The sequence below is a fragment of the Phacochoerus africanus genome, chromosome 12, assembly GCF_016906955.1.
Source record: "Phacochoerus africanus isolate WHEZ1 chromosome 12, ROS_Pafr_v1, whole genome shotgun sequence".
Classification (NCBI taxonomy): Eukaryota; Metazoa; Chordata; class Mammalia; order Artiodactyla; family Suidae; genus Phacochoerus; species Phacochoerus africanus.
In genome coordinates, this window is record NC_062555.1 from 48,427,792 (window position 1) to 48,451,953 (window position 24,162).

The 24,162-nt window shown below is 40.7% G+C and overlaps 1 long non-coding RNA gene across 12 annotated transcripts in view; it reads left to right on the forward strand.

The window, feature by feature from the left end:
* LOC125112400 (uncharacterized) overlaps nt 1-24,162 on the forward strand; it is a 64,616-nt gene that overhangs the window by 33,402 nt on the left and 7,052 nt on the right. For 7 of the 12 annotated variants that reach the window (XR_007131142.1, XR_007131141.1, XR_007131140.1 and 4 more), the window contains 5 exons: nt 14,576-14,652; nt 15,129-15,277; nt 20,124-20,503; nt 20,670-20,736; nt 22,768-23,077. This is a non-coding gene — a long non-coding RNA (uncharacterized LOC125112400). Of the gene's footprint in view, nt 1-14,575; nt 14,653-15,128; nt 15,278-16,782; nt 16,909-20,123; nt 20,504-20,669; nt 20,737-22,767; nt 23,078-24,162 lie in introns of all 12 variants that reach the window. The other 5 variants (XR_007131144.1, XR_007131146.1, XR_007131150.1 and 2 more) reach the window with 5 other exon arrangements.

A 24,162-nucleotide genomic window follows, 5' to 3' on the forward strand; every position in this document is an offset into this window, starting at 1 on the left:
AGGATCTGAGCTGTGTCTATGTCCTGTACCACAGCTCATGACAACACTGGATCCTTAACCCACTGAGTGAGGCCAAGGATCTAACCTGTGTCCTCATGGATGCTAGTTGGGTTTGTTAACTGCTGAGCCATGACGGGAACTCCCCCCCTTTTTTTTTCCCCAAAGAAAATTTAAAAATCTGTTTGTAATATAGTTTTTTAATATCCAAAGAGTTAAACATAAAAATGCTCTTTAAAAAAAATTTTTTTTAAAGCTTTAAAGTACTTTAGTGGTCAGTGGTAGAGCCGTGGTTTATCCACTCAGTGATTACTATATATAGGAAAATATTTGTAGGCCTATGTGTAGGCATTTAATGTAGGAAAATTACATCTACAAATAAAAGATGATATTCATGATTAATAAGGTACCAGGAGCATGTTGCTGTGTGTAGGATATTTACATTTTTTTTGCAATTAAAAAAACAACTATATGTATATTAATGCACAGAAAAAAATCTGGAGGGTATAACATACCCAGCTGGTAACAGGGATTAACTGGTTAATTCTGAGGAGGTTGGATTGGGAGATACTGGGTAGGAGATTTTTCACTTGAAATGTTTCTATTTTATTTTTTCCTGTAAGCATGTATTACTTTCGCAGTTAAAACAATTGATTTTGAAACTCCTCATTTTTCTTCGTTAAGGTAAAATTTGCTTGTAGTGAAATAGAGATTATAATTAAGTATACTGTTTCCTGAGTTTTGCTAAATTCATACGACTGTGTAGGTAGAACTCACCCCAATCAAGATAGACACCATCTCTATCACCTGGAAAATTCTCTTGCATATTGCTCCCCTACCAGGAAACACTGTTCTGATTTCTCTCATCTCCTATTTAGTTTTTTTTTCTTTTCTTTTTTTTTTTTTTGGCTTTTTAGGGCTGCACCCTTGGCATATGGAAGTTCCCAGGCTAGGGGTTGAATTGGAGCTGCAGTTGCTGGCCTACGCTGCAGCAACGCAGGATCTGAGCCGCGTCTGTGACCTACACCACGGCTCATGGCAACGCTGGATCCTTAACCCACTGAGCAAGGCCAGGGATCAAACCTGCAACCTCATGGATCCTAGTCAGTTTTGCCAACCTCTGAGCTATGAAGAGAACTCTTCCTATTTAGTTTTAAATAAACTAGTTATGACAATTGATAGTAGCCAGAGGTCTTTTGAGACCTGTAATTCAGTTCAGGATATACTGTGGACATCTTTCCACAATGTCCATAGTTTTCCATAATCCTGTAGAATACACTGTTTCATTCTTTTTACTGGCTATGTAATAACTCCTATTCTTTGTAGGGATCTAAACTACTTATTAGAATGTTAATGAGCGATATAACACGAACAGTGAGTTACTGTAGGAAAGTACTGAAACATTCTTTAGGATCGTAGATTGATACACCAGCCTGCCTTTCATTTCTAAAAGGAGTGAGTCAGTTCTTTATTTTTTAGTTTTTTTCGTCTTGTGTTTTTAGGGCTGCACCTGTGGCATTTGGAGGTTCACAGGCTAGGGGTCGAGTTGGAGCTGCAGCTGCTGGCTTACGCCACAACCACAGCAGCAGGGGATCTGAGTCGCCCCTGCAATCTACACTGTAGCACATAGCATCCCCCAGATCCTTAACTCACCGAGCAAGGCCAGGGTTCAAACGTGTCCTCATGGATGCTAGTCAGATTTGTTTCCACTGAGCCAAAATGGGAACTCCAGTTCTTTTTTGTTTTTAAACTCATCATCATTTTTAAGTATCTTTTGACTTCTCACTATACAAAATGAAGGAATTTTTATACTTAAATTTCCCCTAAAATCTCCAGCAACCAATTTTTACATAGTTATTTTTTTAACACTATAAAGCCTTGTAACATTTTTATTTGACAAGCGCAATTCAGATGAATGCAGAGCTTACTTTTAGTCCTCCTGGCAGCATCTTTCTGGGTTCTTTGTCTTGATTGGTCTCTTGGTTGGTTGACTATCATTGCTGAGCAGGTCTCCAGTGTCTGCTTTCACCCAAGTATGTCTCTTGGATGCTTTGTTTACTTTCTTGCTTGAGAACTTGGTTGTTGCCTTTACGTTTAAATACCAACTCAGCAGATTGTGGTAGTTTCAGGCCGTGTGTGTTATTTCCTTGAGCACTTGGTAGACACTGTGTCTACAATCTTACAGCATCGAGTGTTGCTATGAAGAAATCTGAGGCTAAAAAAATTTTCCATCTTTTAACAGAGTATCTTGATTTTGACGATCTAAGGAATTCTTGGCATTGAACTTCAGAAACTTGGCAGTATCCCTATATTTTGATTATTTTCTTCCTTTTCATTAAAAGACAGTGTAATTCTTTAATTAACAAGTCTGGTAGTTCTTTGGTTAGTTTTCTGTTACATTTTTCTGCATTCTTTGTTAGGAGGATGCCGGTGCTCTGTATGTTGGGTTTCCAGTGCGAGCTGTGGTGTAGGCCTGCAGCTACTGCTCTGATTAGACCCCTAGCCAGGGAACTTCCATATGCCTTGGGTGCCCTTCCATATGCCCTAAAAAGAAAAAAAAGTTCCTTCATTTTATTTAACATAATATTTAATTTGCTGACCAAATGTATTTTAATGTGAGGTTTTATTGGTGGTAATTAGATTGGACATAAGGTCATAATGCTGAATTTGATAGTATTGATGTCAGCTTTATTGAAAAACTTGAGAGAATTGAATACCAGACTTATCCTGATACTGTTTTAAAATTTTTTTTAAATCGAAATACAGTTGGTTTACAATGTTGTGTTAGTTTCAGGTGTACATAAAGTGATTCGGTTGTACATGTGTATGTTCTTTTTCAGATTCTTTCCCTTTCTAGGTTATTCCAAAATGTTGCATATAATTCCCTGTGCTATATATAGGTCCTTGTTGGTTATCTATTTTATATCTACTAATGTGTATATGTTAATCACAGACTCCTAATTTATCCCTCCTCCCAACCCCTCATACAAGAGTATTTTTAACAACATATAACAACCAGCATTTTCTGAAGACTGCATTTAGAAGAATTTTTTAGGCCACTATTCGAGTTGTAATTTTTAAGGATCCTTCTATTTTGTCTGTTGGGACTCCTCCTTTTTTGGTAAAAATCTCAGTACTTTCAGCAGGTCGGAAAATAACTTTCCTTCCCTAAAAATTGAGTCCATAATTCAGTAGCATAAATCTCTTGAAATTCAAATGAGACTGGATTTGCCCCTCTTTTCTAGCCTGCTCCATTTCCATCCTTCACATTTACTTGTCACTGGTATCAGCACGTTAAGTTTTTTTTTTTTTTGATTTTTTGTCTTTTCTGTTTTTAGGGCTGCACCTGCAGCATATGGAAGTTCCCAGGCTAGGGACTGAATTGGAGCTACAGCTGCCGGCCTACACCACAGCCACACAGCCCAGGATCTGAGCCATGTATGCAACCTACACCACAGCTCATGGCAACACTGGATCTTTAACCCACTGAGCAAGGCCAAGGATTGAACCTGTGTCCTCACGGATTGTGGTCGGGTTCATTAACCACTGAGCAACTATGGGAACTCCCTAAGTTTTTGATTAATGTTTGTGTATTTGAAATAATAGCGTAAATGCAATGTAATAGGTAATTTTACAAAGGTTGCTGGTTAAATAGATGGCAGTCCTGCAAATGTTTGGTAGACATGCAGCAGTATCATGTGATATTTCAAAATTATGTTCATTATTTTTCTTTGGGTGTAGGATTGAAAATATGTGCAGTGAAATATGTGCCAAGTAGATGAGTCCATATTTTTGTGTACCCTTTAGTGGGTCATTCCCATAATCTCATTCTTTCATTCTTAAGCATCTCCTTTTTAGCTGTTTTAATTATTTTTTTCTTATTCTGAGTACTTTTATAGTATTTTTCCTCCAGTTTTTGTTACTTGCTATTGGAAAGACCATCTTTTTTTCTTTTTTTCCTTTTTCCTCTTTTTGATTGCGCTTGTGGCATGTGGAAGTTCCTGGGCCAGGGATTGAACCTGCTCCTTAGCAGTGACAATTCTGGATCCTTAACCTGCTGTACCATCAGGGAACTCCAGAAATTTTTTTTTTTTTTTGGCTTTTTAGGGCCACATCTGTGGTGTATGGAAGTTCCCAGGCTAGAGGTTGAATCAGCGCTCCAGCTGCTGGTCAATAGCACAGCTACAGCAATGCGGGATCCAAGCTGTGTCTGCAACGTACACCATAGCTCACAGTGGTGTCGGATCCTTAACCCACTGAGCAAGGCCGGGGATTGAGCTCATGTCCTCATGGATACTAGTTGGGTTCATAACCCACTGAGCCACAATGGGAACTCCTGAAAATTACCTTTTTTTTATTTTTTAAAATTTAAAAATTTTAATTTTTTGTCTCTTTGCCTTTTCTAGGGCTGCTCCCGCGGCATATGGAGGTTCCTAGCTAGGGGTCCAATTGGAGCTGTAGTCACCGGCCTACACCAGAGCCACAGCAACGCGGGATCCGAGCCATGTCTGCAACCTACACCACAGCTCACGGCAATGCCGGATCCTTAACCCACTGAGCAAGGCCAGGGACCAAACCCGCAACCTCATGGTTCCTAATTGGATTCGTTAACCCCTGAGCCACGACAGGAACTCCAAAATTACCTTTTTTAAATGTCATTGCTTCACTTCTTTATTTAGAAACATTTTGATAAAAGTCAGGCTTTTAGTGTTTTTTATGGCCCTACATCAACTTTGTATTTCCTCGATACAGCTTTAGAAAAGCTGACTGACACATTGACACTTGCCTGTGATCTCTTACGTTTTCATATAGTTCTTGTGTTGCGGGATCCCTGAGACCCCTCCTTGGCTCAGCCCCAGGCCCTAGGAGGACTCGGAATTCAGCATATAGTCATACTTGTGACTAGGGTTTATTTAAGAATCTGAAGCAAAATCAACAAAAATACAAGGTGCAGGGGGCCAAGTCTAGGGAAATCCATTGGCAGGCTCCAGAGCCTTTTTCCACTGGAGTCAAACGGTGCATATTAGTCCCCCCACAACAAGTATGACAACACACATGTGAGGTGTCATCACCAGGAGGCTCATTAGAGACACAGCATTCAGGATTTTCATTCAGGGCTGGTTACACAAGCACTCCCTGCCTGGTTTACATCCAGATTCCAGCCTCCTGGAAGAAAAGCTAGTGTCTGATATAAGCCGTACTCTTTGTATAAACACTTACGCACCGTGAGCTACCCTTTGCAGTTAATAGTGAGAACCCCCCTGATTCTAAGTTCTGGGACACCAGCCAAGGCCCAGCCTTGTAACCAGGCCTTCTAAAGAAAGGGTAGCAGTTCTGGCCCCCTGTGTTAACTCTTTGTAGTCTTCCATTCTCAGCACGAGATGGTTATTTTTATGAAAACTTTCTGATTAACTGCACAATGTTCCATTTCACAAAATATGTTTTGAATTGGTGTCTTGTGTAAGACTCAAAGCTGTTACAGAGATGGATGAAACATAGTTTAGTCCATAAGCAGGGACTATTGGTCCAAACTGCAATAAATGCCACAGTGGAGGTATGAATTAAATATCATTAGCACAGAAGAGGAAGGCCTGAGTGCAGAGAAATGGGTAGAACTTTTCTCCATGTGGATGTTATTTCAGTTGAGCCTTTAAGGTGAGCAAGAATTAGGTAGATGAGATAAAGTAGGGAAGGGTATGCTAGGTAGAGGGGGGTGTGGCAGTGGATGGTGATTCATGACAAGAGTGATCAGGTTTGGGTAATCAATTCTCAGATTGGTGAAAGTTTTTCTCATTAAGAATTTTCATGTTTTCTTTGGATTTATACTTTATTCTTTTTTTTTTTTTGGTGGGGGGGAGAAGTGATAGCACTGGATAAAATATCCAAAAAAGTAGAAAAAATAAAGCAGAATGCATTATTACTAGGGCTGAATTCCATCTGGGGATTTTGCTTTAATGGAACAAAGGCCGTTAAAGTTGCTATAGACACAGAAAGTGAGTTAAATTTTATCTTCTTGAGGCTTATATAATTGGCACTTAGAAACAGTAAAATTTTGCTGCCTTCTTTCCAGCCCCTAAATATCCATAAAGCCTTGAAACTTTGGCATGAATCTAGGATATTTTGCTGTAATAGATATCTTTTCGCTTTTCATCTCCTCTTTGAATATCACGTTTTTAATACAGAATCAAACTTCCAAGACTTGGTCGAAGTCTTTGTTCTTAACCTATTTGTTTTAGTTTTATATTACAGCTCAGAAAGCTGAAATGTGGTGTGAGCCCTTCAGTTTAATGATCTCTGAGCTATTTTCATTTTTCTTGAGGAATTGGGGATATAGAACTAGAAAGTGAAAATTGCTGTGTATTTTGTTTTGGAATAAAATACTGCATTAGTAAGTTACTCTACCTGTATTTCTCTGTCTTTGTTTAGGTTTGATTTAATAAAGTACTTGAGAAACTTGCATATTATAGTGACTAACCAGCATTCGTTTTCTTAGACAGTTTATTACTTAAGGATGCTCTTTGAGTCATGATGACTTTCAAAAAGGCTACTTCAGCAATAATAATGTGAAAGTCCACAAATCTCTAAAATTATTTTGTTAATGTTTGCATAATAGGTAGTAAGCCACATAGGATTAAAAAAGTAAAACCAAACAAATGACACACATGGAAAACTTCCCAGACAAACAGAACGTCCTGAAGAAGAGTGGGAACAGGTTGGATTGAAGTGCTTCCTTACACGGTGACAACATGTCAGGGTCAGTGGATTGTCAGCCTTCCAGTACTAGCCAGGAGATGATATCAGTGTGTAGGCTAGGGGGTTGTACTGGAGAGCCCCAAAATTCAGTGGTTTAGAGAAGTTAGAAGCGTTTTGTTTGTTTTTGGATTTGTTGTTTATTTTTGTCTCACTGAACAGTTAGAGGTGGACATCCAATGCTGGTAGCTTTATCTCTGGGGCCAACACAGCTGTTTCAAGTTTTTCTCGGGAAGGGAAAGGAACAGGGCCTAGGAGATGCACTGCCAGTCTTTTTAAGGGCAGGATGTGGATGTGGGGTGCACAGCCCACTGGCCACCACTTAGTCATTTAATCATAACTGCAAGTGGGGCTGGAAAACTGGGTCTTCACCTGTGTCGCCGTGTTCAAACCATTCCTATAGCAAAAAAGGATAATGGTAATTGAAGGACAAATAGCAGTCTGCCAAAAGCTTTGTATTATTAAAAGTAGAAGAGTTCCTGTCATGGCTCAGAGGAAACAAATCCGACTAGTATCCAAGTAGGTGCAGGTTTGATCCCTGTCCTTGCTCAGTCAGTTGGGGATCTGGTATTGCTCTGAGTTGTGGTGTAGGTTGCAGACAAGGCTCGGATCCTGAACTGCTGTGTCTGTGGCATAGGCCGGCAGGTGTAGCTCCAATTTGACCCCTAGCCTGGGAATTTCCATATGCCGTGGTTGTGGTCCTAAAAAACGGAAATAACAGTGGAGATGGTGACCATTTACATTTTTTCCTTTTATTCCTAATACAATACCCACTCCCCCCTTTTTTCCCCTCTACTTTTTAGGGTTACACCCATGGCATATGGAAGTTCCCAGGCTAGGGATTGAATCGGAGCTGAAGCTGCCAGCCTACACCACAGCCACAGCAACACGGGATCTGTGCTGCATCTGTGACCCATACCACAGCTCACAGCAACACCAGATCCTTAACCCAGTGAGTGAGACCAAGGATTGAACCTGCATCCTCATGGATATTACTTGGGTTCCTTAGCGCTGAGCCACATTGGGAACTCCCGTCTTCCTCCTTGAAATTGAAAGGGTTTGAAAGCCTGTGGGTGGATAAGTGAAGTGTGTAGTGAATGGAGGCCGCGAGAGTTAACTGGTGATTACGCTGACATCAAGCTGTGTGGTAGTTTCCCTACTCAGTTTGTTCTGGTTACTCAGTGATGCTGCCCCAAGTCATCCCACCACTTTGTGGCTAGAAACAGCAGTAATCATTATTATTCCTCCCAGTTCTGTGGGTTGACCAGATACTCAGCTGGTTCTCGCTTTCATTGTCTTTTGTGGTTGCCGCCAGTGGTGGCTGAAGGAGGCGTCATCTCAAAGGTGCTGTCTTTCACATACACGTTGGAAGGATGATGGTGGCTGTTAACTGGGGCCTCCAGGTGTCATTGACTCTCAGTGTGAAACTGTAAGAACATATGGAGTGGAAGATATTGTGGTAACTATATTTGGGAAATATAATTTCATTCATGGTCAGTCATTTTTGTTCTCAGTCATAAATTGTCATCTACATAATATATATTTTTTTAATTGTCTTTTTAGGGCTGTACTTGAGGCATATGGATGTTCCCAGGCTAGGGGTCCATTCAGAGCTGTAGCTGCTGGCCTACACCACAGCCACAGCAGTGTGGGATCTGAGCTGTGTCTGTGACCTACACCACAGCTTACGGCAATGCTGGATCCTTAACCCATTGAACAGGCCAGGGATTGAACCTGTGTCCTCATGGATGCTAGTCACATTCATTTCCGCTGAGCCATGTTGGGAACTCCACATAATTGTTAATTGAATGCAAGAAGAATAATGAATACTGACTTGAAAATGCATGCGTGCAGCAGTAGTAATAATTCTGCAATTTACTTCTCAGTGATTTTCACCTATTCTATAGACTGCATTAATATGATTAAAATGCTTAAATAGCATTCCAAGGTTATTTCAATACTATAAGAAATCTAAAAAGCAAGACTAGAATGGGGTGTGTTCAGTTGGGCTTTTTTTGATTAGGAGTAAAGATTATCCACATGTATAATATTTTAGTTACTTCTAAGGTGAAGCCTGAATCCAGTCTTATCTCTCAGAAATAAAATTTGAGAAGGAAACAAGTTGTTTTCTAGTGTATGATGTAAGTATTCTAGACATCAGTCCTTTTAAGCAGTTCTTATTTATTTTTGACGCTAAAGCAAACGTCATATTTAAAGTTTTTGGCAAGTTCTTCTTTTGTAATTTTAAATTATGTCAACCTATATCATTTGTTAAATGAGACGTATGTTTTTCTTCTAATATCATGAATAACAAAGATTCCTTGAAAATGAACATTGCAATAAAACCTTTAATTATCTGTTCTTATTAATTTTTTAACGACTTTATTGATATGTATATGTCACATACTATATACAGTTCACACGTTTAAGGTACACAGTTCACTGCTTTTTAAGAAATATTCAGAGTTTTACAACGATCACCACAATATAATTTTAAGACATTTTTATCACCCCAAGAAGAAACTCGATTTTCATTATCACTCAACCCCCTTCAGCCTTCTCCCTCCAGCCCTAGTCAACCATTAGTGTGTCCTGTATAGATTTGGCTCTTCTAGACATTCCACATATAAGTGTGATTATATGGTATATGGGCTTTAATGACTGGTTTCTTTCTTTTAATAAAGTGGTTCTAAGGTTTATTGATGTCGTAGCATGTATCCGTATTTCATTTCTCTTCGTGGATGAGTGTAGATAATAACACATGCCCTTCATTCATCAGCTGATGGACACCTGGGTTCTTCCCCCCATTGTCTGTGATGAATAACATTGCTATGAACATTGGTGTTTAAGTTTTTGTGTGTTTAATTTCTCTTGAGTATACACCTAGAATTGGGATTGCCGGATTCTGTGGTAACCCTCCATTTAACCTTGAACAGAATTGCCAGGCTATTTTTTGAAGTAGTTTGCACTATTTTGCATTCCCACTAGCAGTGCAGGAGGCTTTCTGTTTCTCCACATCCTCACCAGCACTTAATATCTGTCTTTTTGATGGTTGCCCTCTTGGTAGGTAGGAAGTGGCATCTCATTGTAGTTTTCATTTACATTTCCTAAATGCACATTTTGCTGATGGCTAATAATGTTAAGCACCTTTACATATGTCTCTTGATCATAGTATATGTACTTGTCCATTCAGATCCTTTGCCCATATTTTAATTTGGTTGTCTTTTTATTATGAAGTTGCAAGAGTTCTTCATATATTCTAGGTATAAGTCCCTTCTTAGGTATATAATTTACAAATATTTTCTACCAGAGTTCCTGTTTGTGGCTCAGTAAAAAAAATCTGACTGGTATCCATGAGGGCGCAGGTTTGCTCTCTGGCCTTGCTTAGTGGGTTAAGGATCCGGTGTTGATGTGACCTGTGGTGTAGGTCATAGACGCAGTTTGGATCTGGTGTTGCTGTGGTGTAGGCCAGCGGCTGCAGCTGTGCTTTGACCCCCAGCCTGGGAACATCCATATGTTGCGGGTGTGGCCCTAAAATGACAACATATATGTATGTATTTTTTTTACTCTCTGTCAGTTGTCCATTTATTTTCTTGGTGATGTTATTAGAAGCAACAAAATTTTTAAGGATGTCCATTTTATCTATTTTATGTTTTATTGCTCATAGTTATGGTGTCAGATTCTAAGATTTTTGTAGTATGAGCCCTTAGATTTAGATGTAGAATTCCTTTTGCATTGTTGTGTGTTGTGTGAGAAAAGAATCCCGCTTTATTCTTATTCATGTAGATATCCAGGTGCCCCACCGCTATTTGTCAAAAAAGAATATTTCACTCCACTGAATTTTCTTGGTGCTCTTGTTGAAAATTAATTTATCTTAAATGTCAGGCTTGATTTCTAAACTCTCAGTTCTCTTGCATTGATTGATATTTCTGTCTTAATTACTATAGCTTTGTAGTAAAATTTGAAATTGGCCAAGTATGAGTCCCCCAATTTTGTCCATCTGCAAAAAGACACAGATTAGTTTCTTCTTTGCTGATCTAGGTGCCTTTTATTTCATTTTGTTGCCTGGTTGCCTTTGCTGGAACCTTAGTACAGTGTTGAAATGGTGACAGGGAACATTCATGTCTAGTTCCTGATTGGTTTCAAGTGGCCTAAATCTGTAGGTTTCTCAGAGATAGTCTTTATCAGGTTGTGAAATTTCACTACTCTTTCTAGTTTGTTTGATATTTTAAATCATGAAGTGGTGGTGGATTTTGTCAAATGCTTTTTCTTATTCAGATGATCATATGGTTTTTGATTTTTTTATTCAGGTGATTTTTGGATTTTGAATCAACCTTGCATTCATGAGTTAAATCCCACTTGGTCATGGTGTATCTTTTTTTTTTTTTTTTTTAAATGTTGGATTGGGTTTGCTTGTGTTTTATTGAGGATAAATAATTGTGTCCATTTTTGTAAAGATGCTGGCCTGTGGTTTTCTTTCTTGGGATATCTTTGTCAGATTTTGGTATCAGGGTAAGACCTGTCTCGTAGGAGTTGGACAGTATTCTTTTCTTTTTACGGCTGTACCTGCAGCATATGGAATTCTTGGCCAAGGGTCGAATTGGAGCTGCAGCTGCAGGCCTACACCACAGCAATGATGAATCCAAGCCACATCTGCCACCTCTGCCACATCTTGTGGCAATGCCAGGTCCTTAACCCACTGAGTGAGGCCAGGGATCGAACCTGCATCCTCACAGAGACAGTGTCAGGTCCTTAACTCTGAGCCACAGTGGGAACTCCAAAATTATTCTTTTCTCTCATGTTTATGAAAAAATTTATGAAGAGGTGGTATTATTTAAAAGTTTGGTGGATTCATCAATGAAGTGTTCTAGGCCTGGGCTTTTCTTTGTGTGAGTTTTAATAATTGCAGATTCATTCTCTTTACTCATTATAGGTTTATTCAGATCTTCTTCTTTGATCAATTTCAGTGATTTATACCTTATTTGTCCATTTCATTTATCTATACAGTTTATAATCACTTTTATTTCTGTAAGAACAGTAGCAATGTCTTCCTTTAATTACTGATTTTAGTGTTTGAGTCGTCTCCCATGGTTAGTCTAGCTCAAGTTATGTCAATACTGTGGATTTTTTTTTCCAAGAGCCAATTTTCAGTTTTGTTGATTCTCATTTTTGTTGTTTTGTTTTTTGGGGTTTTTTTTTGCTCTGTTGCATTAATTCCTGCTCCAATTTTTATTGTTTTCTTCATTTTTAGTTTGCTCATCTGTTTTCAGGATCTTATGAATAGAAGGCTAGGTTGTTGGTTTGATATTTTACCCCCCGCCTCCCGCAGCATATGGAGGTTCATAGGCTAGGGGTTGAATCAGAGCTGTAGCTGCCAGCCTACACCACAGCCATAGCAACTCGGGTTACAAGCCAAATCTGTGACCTACACCACAGCTCTTGGCAACGCCAGATCCTTAACTCACTGAGGGAGGCCACGGATTGAACCTGAGTCGTCATGGGTGCTAGTCAGATTCGTTTCTGCTCAGCCATGATGGGAACTCTGAGGTTTTACTTTTTTTTTTTTTTATCTGTTGTTGTTGTTGCTATTTCTTGGGCCGCTCCCGCGGGCATATGGAGGTTCCCAGCCTAGGGGTCGAATCGGAGCTGTAGCCACTGGCCTACGCCAGAGCCACAGCAACGCAGGATCCGAGCCGAGTCTGCGACCTACACCACAGCTCACGGCAACGCTGGATCGTTAACCCACTGAGCAAGGGCAGGGACCGAACCCGCAACCTCATGGTTCCCAGTCGGATTCGTTAACCACTGCGCCACGACGGGAACTCCGGTTTTACTTTTTAATGTAGATACTTAGAGCTAGAAATGTTCCTTGAGGCACTGTTTTGCTCCTTTTCTGTAAGATTTGGTACATTGTGTCTTTTTGTACTTAATGTAAAAGCATTTTATGGTGTAGCTGTGATTTCTTTGACCCATGGTTGTTTAGGAGAATGTTTCTAAATTTCCACATACTTGGAGTTTCCCACATTTCCTTTTGGTTGTTTTTTTTTTTTTTTTTTGGTCTTTTTAGGGCCACACCTGCAGCATATGGAGGTTCCCAGGCTAGGGGTCAAATTGGAGCTGTAGCCGCTGACCTACGCCATAGCCACAGCAACACCAGATCCAAGCCGTATCTGTGACCTACACCAGAGCTTATGGCAACGCTGGATCCTTAATCCACTGAACAAGGCCAGGGAACAAACCTGTGTCTGCGTGGATACTAGTCAGATTCGTTTCTGCTGAGCAATGACGGAAACTCCCCAGATTTCCTTTTATTACTAACATTTATTTTTGTTCCATTTTGGTGGGAAAACAAACATGTTAGGAGTTTAACCTTTTTTAAATTTATTGAGCTTTGTTTTATGGCCTTGCCTATGGTTTGTCCTAGAAAATGATCCACGTGCACTAGAGAGGAATTTGCTCTTTGCTATTTTGTAGAGTTTTCTACTAGATAGTTTTCTATTAGTTAGGCCTAGTTGGTTTATAATGTTGAAATGATCTGTTTCCTTGCTGGTCTTCTGCCTCTTTGTTCTTTTCATTAGTAGTAGTTCTGTTTTTAATTTTTTGAGGAACTTCCATACTTTTTGCTGAGTCGTGCACCTGTTCACACTCCCAACAACAATGTACAAGGGTTCCCTTTTCAGCATATGGAAATTCCCAGGCTAGGGGTCGAATTGGAGCTACAGCTGCTGACTTACACTGCAGCAACATTGGATCCAAACTGCGTCTGCAACCTACACGTCGGCTCACAGCCATGATGGGTCCTTAACCCACTGATCGAGGGTAGGGATAGAACCTGCACCCTCATGGATACTAGTCAGACTCATTTCTGCTGTGCCACAGTGGGAACTCCCTATTTGTTGGCTTTTTAGTGATAGCTGTTCTGACAGGTGTAAGGTGGTAACTTGTGGCTTTGATTTACATTTCCCTGATGACTAACGATGTTATGCTTCTTTTCATGTGCCTGTTGGCCATCTGTCTTCTTTGGAAAAATGCCTCTTCAGGTTCTCTGCCTATTTTTAAAATTGGGGTTTTTTTTTTTTTTTTTGATGCTGAGTTTTATGAGTTCAGTATATACTTCGGATATTATCCCTTATCAGACAGATCATTTGCTCTCATTCAGTAGGTTGTCCTTTCTTTTCATTGGTGGTTTCTTTGGCTGTGCGCAAGGTTTTAGGTGTGATTAGGTCCCATTTGTTTATTTTTGCTTTTGTTTTCTTTGCTCAAGGTGAAACGAAATTGCTAAGATTTCTGTAAAAGAGTGTACTGCCTACATTTTCTTCTAGGAATTTTATGGTTTCTGGTCTTACTTTGAGAACTTTATACATTTTGAGTTTATCTACAGTGTAAGAAAATGTTCTAGAAGTTCCTATCCTGGCACAGCGGAAATGAATCCGACTAGGAACCATGAGGTTGTGGGTTCTATCCCTGGCCTCACTCAGTGGGTTAAGGATCCAGTGTTGCCGTGCGCTGTGGTGTAGGTTGCAGATGCCGCTCGGAACCCATGTTGGATCTGGCGTTGCTGTGGATATGACATAGGCTGGCAGTTGTAACTCCAATTAGACCCCTAGCGTGGGAACCTTCATGTGCCTCGGATGTGGCCCTTAAAAGAGAAAAAAAAAAAAAAAAAGAAAATGTTCTAACTTCATTCCTTTGCATGCAGTTGTCCAGTTTTCCCCAAATCACGTATTGAAGGCTATCTTTTCCTCTTCTGTATGTTTCTCTTTCCGTTGTCATAGATTAATTAACTATAGTGCATGGGTTTATTTCTTGCGTCTCCAAAAATTTACAGGAGAAGCTTCTTGGAGCTGGGATTCAAGACTCTAAAGAAGAGGCTGTTACCTAACTGCTACTTGGGATTCGGAGCAGGTGACCTTGGGGGAGATGGGACATAGTGCTGGAGGGAGAGGGCTCTATGCACTTCATGGTGATTTTTTTTATTATTATTATTATTTTTTTTTTTTTTTTTGCTTTTAGGGCTGTATCCAGGGCATGTGGTGGTTCCCAGGCTAGGGGTCTAATCAGAGCTACAACTGGCAGCCTACACCACAGCCACAGCAATAAGGGATTGGAGTCACATCTGCGACCTACACCACAGCTCATGACAATGCCAGATCCTTAACCCACTGATTGAAGCCAGGGATCGAACCTGTAACCTCATGGTTAACCACTATGAGCCACGACGGGAACTCAAGGTTACGATTTTAACCTAGTCGGATTCGTTAACCATTGAGCCACGATGGGAACTCCAGGTTACGATTTTAAATTCCTGACAACCATACCTATCTCAGGAGTTTTCTATTCTAATGGGGAAGAGGGAAATATGTTTATAATTCTCTTTATAGGCGAACCTCCATTCTTACCTGAATCTTTTGATGGAATTCTTCTTGATGCCCCCTGCAGTGGAATGGGACAGAGGCCATACATGGCTTGTACTTGGACTTGGAAGGAAGTGATATCATATCAACCATTACAGAGAAAACTCTTTACTGTGGTAAGTGATGATACTTTGCTGTGGGAGAAAGGTGACTTACTACTTTGATATTTGAAGACTGAGAGCAGGCAGTGTTCATAGCAGCATTGGTCACAGTAACCAAAATGTGGAAGAAACCCAGGTGTCCATCAGCAGGTGAATGGAAGAGTAAAATGTGGTCTCTGTATATAATGGACTATTATACAGCCTTGAAAAGGAATGAAATTCCAATACGTGCTGCAGCATGGATGAATTCTGGACACATTATTTATGCTAAGTTATATAAGCCAGACACAAGGGGACCAAATATTACATGAGGGGATGGGAGAACAGGGAGTTACTGTTTAATGGGGATGGAGTTTCAGTTTGGGATGGTAAAAAAGTTTGGGAGAAGGATAATGGTAATGATTGTACAGCAGTGTGAATGTGCTTAATGCTGTTGAATTGTACACTTAAAAATGGTTAAAATGGTAAATTTTATTTAGACTTTACCACACTCACAGAAAACTAGAGACCTAGATTTCCTTTATGTTGACTCTTTGATCACAGGCAGTAGTGATTTCCTCTCTGAGACATTTCTGAATTTCAAACACTCTGTTCTAGCCTAAAAAGAGTTGTTAACATGTAGTTACTAATTGATGCAAAAAATTTGGATATAAAGTAATTTATTTTTCAATTTTTGTCCATCCCTGGAGCTCCTGGGCCAGGGATCAGAGCCCAGCCTCAGTCTCAACCTAAGTTGAAGGTGTGGCAGCACTTGATCCTTAACCCACTGTGCCTGGACAAATACTGATTGGGCTCTTCATCTGTGTAAGATGCTCCTCTCAGTGCTGACTGTACGGTAGTCAGCCCTCGCCTTTATATGGAGGGTTTCTATTCTAATTGGGGAGGAAAATAAATAGAGGAGTGAGGAATTTAGTGTATTTCAGGGTAATAACCCATGGAGCAAACTGCAGAAAGGACAATAGTGCCTGGTCAGAATAGTTGGAGTTGGGAGTTCCTGTTATGACTCTGCAGGTTAAGAGTCTGACTGGTATTCATGAGTATACAGGTTTGATCCCTCAGTGGGTTAAGGATCCAGCGTTGCTGTGAGCTGTGGTGTAGGTCTTGAGTGTGGCTCAGAACTGGTGTGGCTGTGGTGTGGGCCAGCAGCTGTAGTAGCCCCTATTTAACTCTTAGCCTGGGAACTTCCATGTGTCGCAAGTACGGCCCTAAAAAAAATAAATAAAAATTTAAAAAGGGATCTCACCTAAAAAATGTAAACTGGTGAATTTTCACCTTAAAAGTGGAGTCTAAAGCCATGAAACTGAGTGATCATATTTGGAAAGGTCTATTTCCCTGTGGACTAGAACAGCTCCAAGATACTGAAGCGCACCTGGTCTGGACCACTAATTGGAGAATCCTGGCTCTACAGGCCAGCATGCGTTTATTTCAAACACTTGGAAAAGGTTTATATACATAGATAGAGATCTTGGAATGTGTATTCGCTCTTGTGGTTCGCACAGTCTGATGACACTTTGCTTTAGGCAGTTGAGCTGCTGAAGCCGGGGGGCGTGCTGGTTTACAGCACATGCACTGTCACGCTGGCAGAAAATGAAGAACAAGTTGCCTGGGCCCTGGGAACATTTCCCTGCCTTTAGCTGCAGCGCCAGGTGAGAAGAAGGGAAGGGCGGTTGTGTCTGGGTCATCAGATAAGTCACGGAAACTTAAGCACGGTGGGGATCAGAGGGTTATGGGTAGAGACACATCAGAGAAGAGTTCCGAGACAGAATTGCAGTTTCTCTAACGAGAGCCATTCCAGATTGCACCTCCTGACAGCGTTTTCCCATGCCTTCCTTCTGGACTGTTGTGTGAAAATGTCACAGAGCTCAGGTGGACTCCTGTTAGGTGTTTATTTGACTTGTGGCTCTCATTCATGTTACTCAGAATCTTTATGGTTTCTTATATAAAATATGGAATATTTAAAAAGCTTCCTTGTACTTTATTTTACCTAGCACTGTCTTTCTGTTCTGGGTGGTTTTTTGTCTGCATCCATGGCATGTGGAAGTTCCCAGACCAGGGATCAAACCTATACCACAGCAGAGACAGCGCCAGATCATTAACCTACTGTGCCGCAAGAGGACTCCCTGTTCTGGCTTTTATTAAAACTGTATTTATGACTAGATTTTCAGCCTGTGATGTTTGAGACTAGAGTTAAATCTGTAGTGATGCTCACAATCAGCTGTTTCAAACGTCTCCCTTTGGTTTTCCCTGTGCAGAATTCTAGTAAGTCCCTGGAACTATACATAAATTAAAAAACAGTTTAGAGCTGGTTTTTAGACTTAGAAATTAAGACAATTACATTGTAGATGAAAAGAAGGCTTGAGAAGTTACTTAAATTTTATGTGTGTGTGTGTATGCACATGCACAGTATATATCCAGAAAGTGATGGAACACCCCCCACCTTCCAGGGTTAATAAACACTGGGTTTTCAGACGTAAACCAAAAAAAAGATCTTCATTAACATAGGCATTGTGAAATGGTGACTTAGGTTTTATGCATCTTTCGTAGTAGTGGTTTGCAAGTATTGCTCAGTTCCTTATGATTTGGTATTTCTCTTAACTGCTTGATTCAGCCTTACTTATGTCTTAGTATTCTAGTACATTTAAAAACAACAACAAAAAGAACAAGTATCCTCCAGTTGTTATGGGCAAGAGAGAGGCGTCTTGAGACAACCAAAAAACTCCTGTCTGTTTTGGGGAGTCTGACAGACAAAGCTGAATTGTCATCTACTGCTGTTACTGATAGTCATGCTCCACTTACTGAGCAACCCCTGTGTGCCAGGCATGGTACCCCTTACGTGAGCCTCAGAACCGGGCGTTTTATCTCTTTTGTGGATGAGGAAACATTTCTGCAAGGTTACTTTCCCAAAGCCCAGCAGCTCCAGTGGGGCAGGGTTGCAGTTTGAACTTGTTTGTTTCTACCTGTCAAGGTCAGGCCTTCTGCTGTGGCGGTACTAGATCTGCACGTGGGCCGTCCCAGGTACTCATCAAGTCACTGACCCCTCTCCCACTTCACTACCTGGAAAAACAGCTCTGAAAGGTTGTTTACTGGAGTTCCCGTTGTGACAGCGGGTTAAGAATCTGACTGTAGCGGCTAAGGTCATTGTGGAGGTGGCGTGGGTTCGATCCTTGGCCCCTGGCAGTGAGTTAAAGGATCCAGCAATATGTCAGAAGCTGTGGCTTGGATTCAATCCCTGGCCTGAGAACTTTCATAGGCCGTGGGTGCGGCCATAAAATAAAAAGCAAATGAATAAAGTGTACAGATGAATGGTTAGAAAATATAAGGCGGTTACTCTTTTTCTATTTCTGGAATTGGTGAAAGCTACAACTTGGTCATAACAGGCACACTTGCTCATGCGAGGGTGTTCGTCTGTGTTTGCTCATTGTCCCGAGCAGGAGCCTCAAATCGGAGGAGCAGGGATGATGGGAGTCGGCCTGAGTTGTGGTGTAGGTCACAGACTCGGCTCATATACTGTGCTGTGGCTGTGATATTGGCCAGCGGCTACAGCTCCAATTTGACCCCTAGCCTGGGAACCTCCATGTGCCATGGGTGCGGCCCTAAAAAAAAAAAAATACAGAAGAAATAATCCTGAACCATTTTCTTCCCCATGGCTAGTCTTTTGAGATCCCAGTTATTAAAGCCTGTTTGGGCTTTGATGTGACATCAGAAAGAAAACATTTTCCCTATCAGAAAAATACAGGACTCAGGGGGGCAGAAAAGTTGTTTGGTAACAGTTGAAACAGCTGCAGCGATTCGATCCGTTGGTGGTGCCATCACGAGACACCGACTTTGATTGTCTCAGAGACACCAGAACAGAAGACATGATCCGGCTGGCCAGTGAGGACTGTGTAGGTTTCTTCACTGCAAAATTTGTGAAATGCAAAAGCACAGAGAAGGAGCCATAGAAGTGAAGATTCCAAACATTTGCTGTGCAGTTTTTTTTTTTAAATTTAACTTGAATGAATTGTCAGGCCACAGATTGATTCTGTGGTTGCTGAGGAAACTGAAGACTGCCAGCTGTTCTGCCAGGAACCCAGAGATTTGATGGAGATTCTGCTTCATAGAGGAATTAGGGGACAGATGGAGATTCTACTTTGTGTTTTTAAAATAATTTTTTTCTTCATGGATTTAGCAGAGTATAAAGAAGGCAGTATGAAGAAAAGGGGATGCCTATAGATGTCTGGAACATACTTTCACATGGGGTCTTTGTTTTAATTTGTAAAGAGTGCAAATCATTTTTAATGTTAAAATCAGGGGATTTAACAAAAGAAAATCCGCAATATTTAATTTGGTTATAAAGCATGTTTTCTGTTCCTGAGTTCATGTGTACAAGTTGCTTACGAATTCAGGTTATGGGAACTATAACTTATGTATCATGTGCCGGGAACTGAGCTGGGGATTTTACCTGACTTTTTCTGTTGACTGTTTCGTTAATCAACTTCCTTTCACCTGAATTCTGGGCCTCTCCTAAATGACAGTCTCCCTTCACTGTGTTTAATTTTTTCCCCTTCATATTTAAAAAAAATTTTTTTTTTTCTTTTTACAGCCTCTCCTGTGGAACATGGAAGTTCCTGGGCTAGGGGTTGAATTGGAGCGGCAGCTGCAGGTCTACACCACAGCCACGCCAAATCCGAGCTGAATCTGCAGCCTATACTCCAGCTTGTGACAATGCCAGATCCTTAACCTGCTGAGCGAGGCCAGGGATTGAACCTACATCCTCACGGACACTATGTCAGGTTCTTAACCCTCTGAGCCACAGCAGGAAGTCCCCCCTTCATATTTTAAACTGAAAATGAAAATGAAACTTTTTTTTTTTACTCTATAGATTAAAAGTGAGAATACTGCACAATTTGGCTACCTTTTATCACCTGATGGATCACATACAGGTTATTAAGAGATGTGAGTGGTGAGAAAGAGAAGAAAGCATCCTCTGAGAGCTGGGAAGTGGCTGGACACTTAGAGCTAAGCCTTGGCGTCCTACCACCGAACAGAAGCAGGTCCAGAGAACACCGACCTCAGACCAGGCACCTGTGACTGGGCCAGATCAAGACAAAAAAGACCTCTTCACAGTTAAAAATCTGAAAGCATCCAAACCGCAAACGTGACCAAACACCACATCTGTCCCTGTAGTGGCCAGTTTAAGTGGACTGCCTTTTTAAAATTAATTGTAACGGTAGGCTTGCTTCATCCTACCTGCTTTTTTAGGTAAGATATATTAAAATACTCAATATCCAACCATAGTTTAAAAGCTGTCTCATTTAATGTTAATAATATCCGTTCTGTAAATTCACATCTACCCCAAATTGAGCCATGGGCATAGAAAGTGAATAATTGGAAGTAATTGCCTAATAGTTTTTCTTTTTTCTGATAGGTTTCCATTAGGAATTTCTCAAATCTCTTTATTGCATCCATCAGGAATGCCAGGTCTCGTGGATCAGGTGAGCTTCAGAAGGCCTCTGCTTTGAGGAAGCCTTTCTCACACAGCCCTTCTCTGAGGCTGGGTTAGGCATTTCTCTGTCTACACCCCTCGTTCCTCTATCTCCTGCTGTCTTGGCACTTGATACATCCCTCCAGGTTACCCTATAGGCATGCCCTTGACCACTGCCCCCAGGCTTGAAGGCAGGAACCCTGTGCTTTCTGTCAGAGCTTCAGACAGATCTTCCTTACATCCTTATTTTTTCTTTCTCCTGCCATATCTGCAGCATAGGGATCAAATTGAAGCTGCCAGCACAGCATCACAGCCATAGCAACACTGGATCTGAGCTGCATCTGTGACCTACACCAGAGTTTGTAGCAATGATGGACCCTTTACCTACTGAGGGAAGCCAGGGATCAAACTTGCATCTTCACAGACAGTATGTTTGGTTCTTAACCCACTGAACTACAATAGAACCTCTCATTACATCCTTCTTGAATGAGGGAAAACACATTTCAAGTGCCAAAAGATTCAAATAGGTTACTTCCCACCCTTCATTCTGTCTTTTGTCCAATAGATGTCATTTGTCTAAAGAGAAACACCATTTACTTGTGGTACTTCTGTTTATAGGTACTTCTGTTATAGTACTTCCCTAGACTTTAACTTCATTTTAAAAATAGACAAAATCCATTTCTTCTCACGCTGTCTGTAAAGTCTTAGGTGCTAAGCTGGAACGGAAATGGTAGAAGGAGCCTAGTAGCAATCATGTGAAGTTTTAACTGATACCACAGATACCAAATAGAAGCAACGCAGGCAAAACAGAAGAAAAATATTTGCATATTAAAAACAGTAAAGACAGGGAGTTCCCGTCGTGGCGCAGTGGTTAACGAATCCGACTAGGAACCATGAGGTTGCGGGTTCGGTCCCTGCCCTTGCTCAGTGGGTTAACGATCCGGCGTTGCCGTGAGCTGTGGTGTAGGTTGCAGACGTGGCTTGGATCCTGCGTTGCTGTGGCTCTGGCATAGGCCGGTGGCTACAGCTCCGATTCAACCCCTAGCCTGGGAACCTCCGTATGCCGCGGGAGCGGCCCAAGAAATAGCAACAACAACAACAACAACAATAACAACAACAAAAGACAAAAAAAAAAAACAAAACAGTAAAGACAAAAAATATTGATGAAATGTTTTCCTATAAAGTAGACATTTTTCGGTGGGTTTCTTTCAAAAATAGAACAAATTGGGAAATAAAATACATGCAATTTTTTTTTTTTTTAAGGGCTGTACCTGTGGGATATGGAAGTTCCCAGCCTAGCATGTTGAATTGGAGATGCAGCTGCTAGCCTACACCACAGCCATGGCATTGTGGGATCCAAGCCACATCTTCAACCTACACCACAGCCCACAGCAATGCCAGATTAACCCACTTGAGCTTAACCACTAATCGAGGCCAGGGATCAAACCTGCATCCTCATGCATACTAGTCATGTATGTGACCTGCTGAACCACAATGAGAACTCCCACATACAATTTTAAGGAATACAGACATGTAGGAAAAATATGATAAAAGGAAAAAAACCAAGGAAATGAGAAAATTTTTTAACATATTGAATGTTGTTATAGTTCCGTCTGTGAAACACAGCATTTTAATTTAACAGTGAGTACATTTTACTTCAAACCATGTATCACATTTTATTTTTTGTTTTTATTTTTTTGCTTTTTAGGCTGTACCCGTGGCATATGGGGGCTCCCAGGCTAGGGGTTGAATTGGAGCTGTACCTGCTGGCCTACACCATAGCAACGTGGGGTCCAAGCCATGCCTGCGACCTATACCACAGCTCACGGCAATGTCGGATCCTTAACCCACTCACTGAGCGAGGCCAGGTATCGAACCCAAAACCACATGGTTCCTAGTTGGATTTGTTTCTGCTGTGCCTCGTTGGGAACTCCCCATGTATCGTATTTTAGTGTAACCAAATACAAATAGTTAAAAATACAAGCTAGCCATAATTGAACAGCCAAACCAGAGCCATCTAATTACTTGCTTTCTCTGACAGTGTGACACTTGACGTATGAATAAGAGGAGAATATCCTGCACTGCATCACTTCGCAAAGGGTGAGGAATTAAATTCATCATCAAGAGGGATCTCCATTTTAAGAATGAACAATAAAATTTAAAATCTGAGTCAAGAATTGCTGAATATGTAGAATGAAGATGGGGAGAAGTTGACTCGGCTGTGCTCAGGCCTCAGGAACCTTTTACCTGCCGGAAGCTGTCATTTTATCAGACGTGATGGGAAGACCACTGCAGGCCCGAAGTGACTGGCGTGGCCTCACAGGAAGATGGGCCATGAGTGGGAGGTGCTGGTGAGTATTTAACCTACTTTCAGCTTGAAGAACCATTCCTAAAGTGGCAGTAACTACTACTAAGGATCAGCAGCACAGAAGCCAGCTCTATTTCTGTGATATGAAATGACTTTACACCAGGTTGTTGGACATTTCAGTGTAGCCGACAGTGACTGTTAACATGAATGCCTAGCAGACCGTGTCAAAATGTGGCATTTGTCCCAAAGTACAGCATGACTAAGACATCCTACAATTTAGCAGCACCTTTTTGTAACAGTAACTTAAAAGAGCACTAGAGAAAGAGCAAAGGAAAAACTGAAATAGGTTTGACAAGAAAACATCCAACTATCGAGAACATTTCCAGCATTTTCTAGGTCATCTACAAAACCATGATTCTACAATCAGCTAGGTTAAGATTAAACCTTTGCTCTCTGAAGAGACGAAGATTTTACATTCCACAAGTCAGTAAATATGCCATTGTTCTTGGATTTTTTTAATTTACATGTTTAGTTCGCACTGATTACACATGTGCCCACTGTACAGATGTCACATGTAGATGCTTTTATGTCAAATCCTGCTAGATAGGCTTTTGAGGAATACTCTGGATTTGGACTGATATGTTTCACAGTAAAGTGAGAAACAATATGGGTACAAAATTTAAAAATTGGAATCTGTTAGCATGACTGTTTGAGAGGGATTAATGGTAGCAGCAAAAAAAAAAAAAAGCAGCTATACCTCAAGAATTTAAATATTCCAAAGTCATTAATTGGGATGAAATTTCATATAGGGATGGATGGGGCCATGATGGAAAGTTTGTTGGAAATCTTTTATAAAAGTGATTTCTAAATTGGAATAGTTTCCCAATGATGGGACTGTTTCACATCAAAAATTTATATGACTGCTGTTTTTATATCCAGTAAAGGTATGTCAATAGTATAGAATTAGTTAACAAAGAGATTGATTGAGGGAAATGTTTCCTATTTATATTAGCTGAGAAAACAGTAGATACTTAACTCATTTTTAAACCTCTCTTGGGGTTGGGGGGAGGAGAATAAGGAGTTAAATGTGTAATAGTTTTACCTATAAAGATCCAAGCAATATTTGGC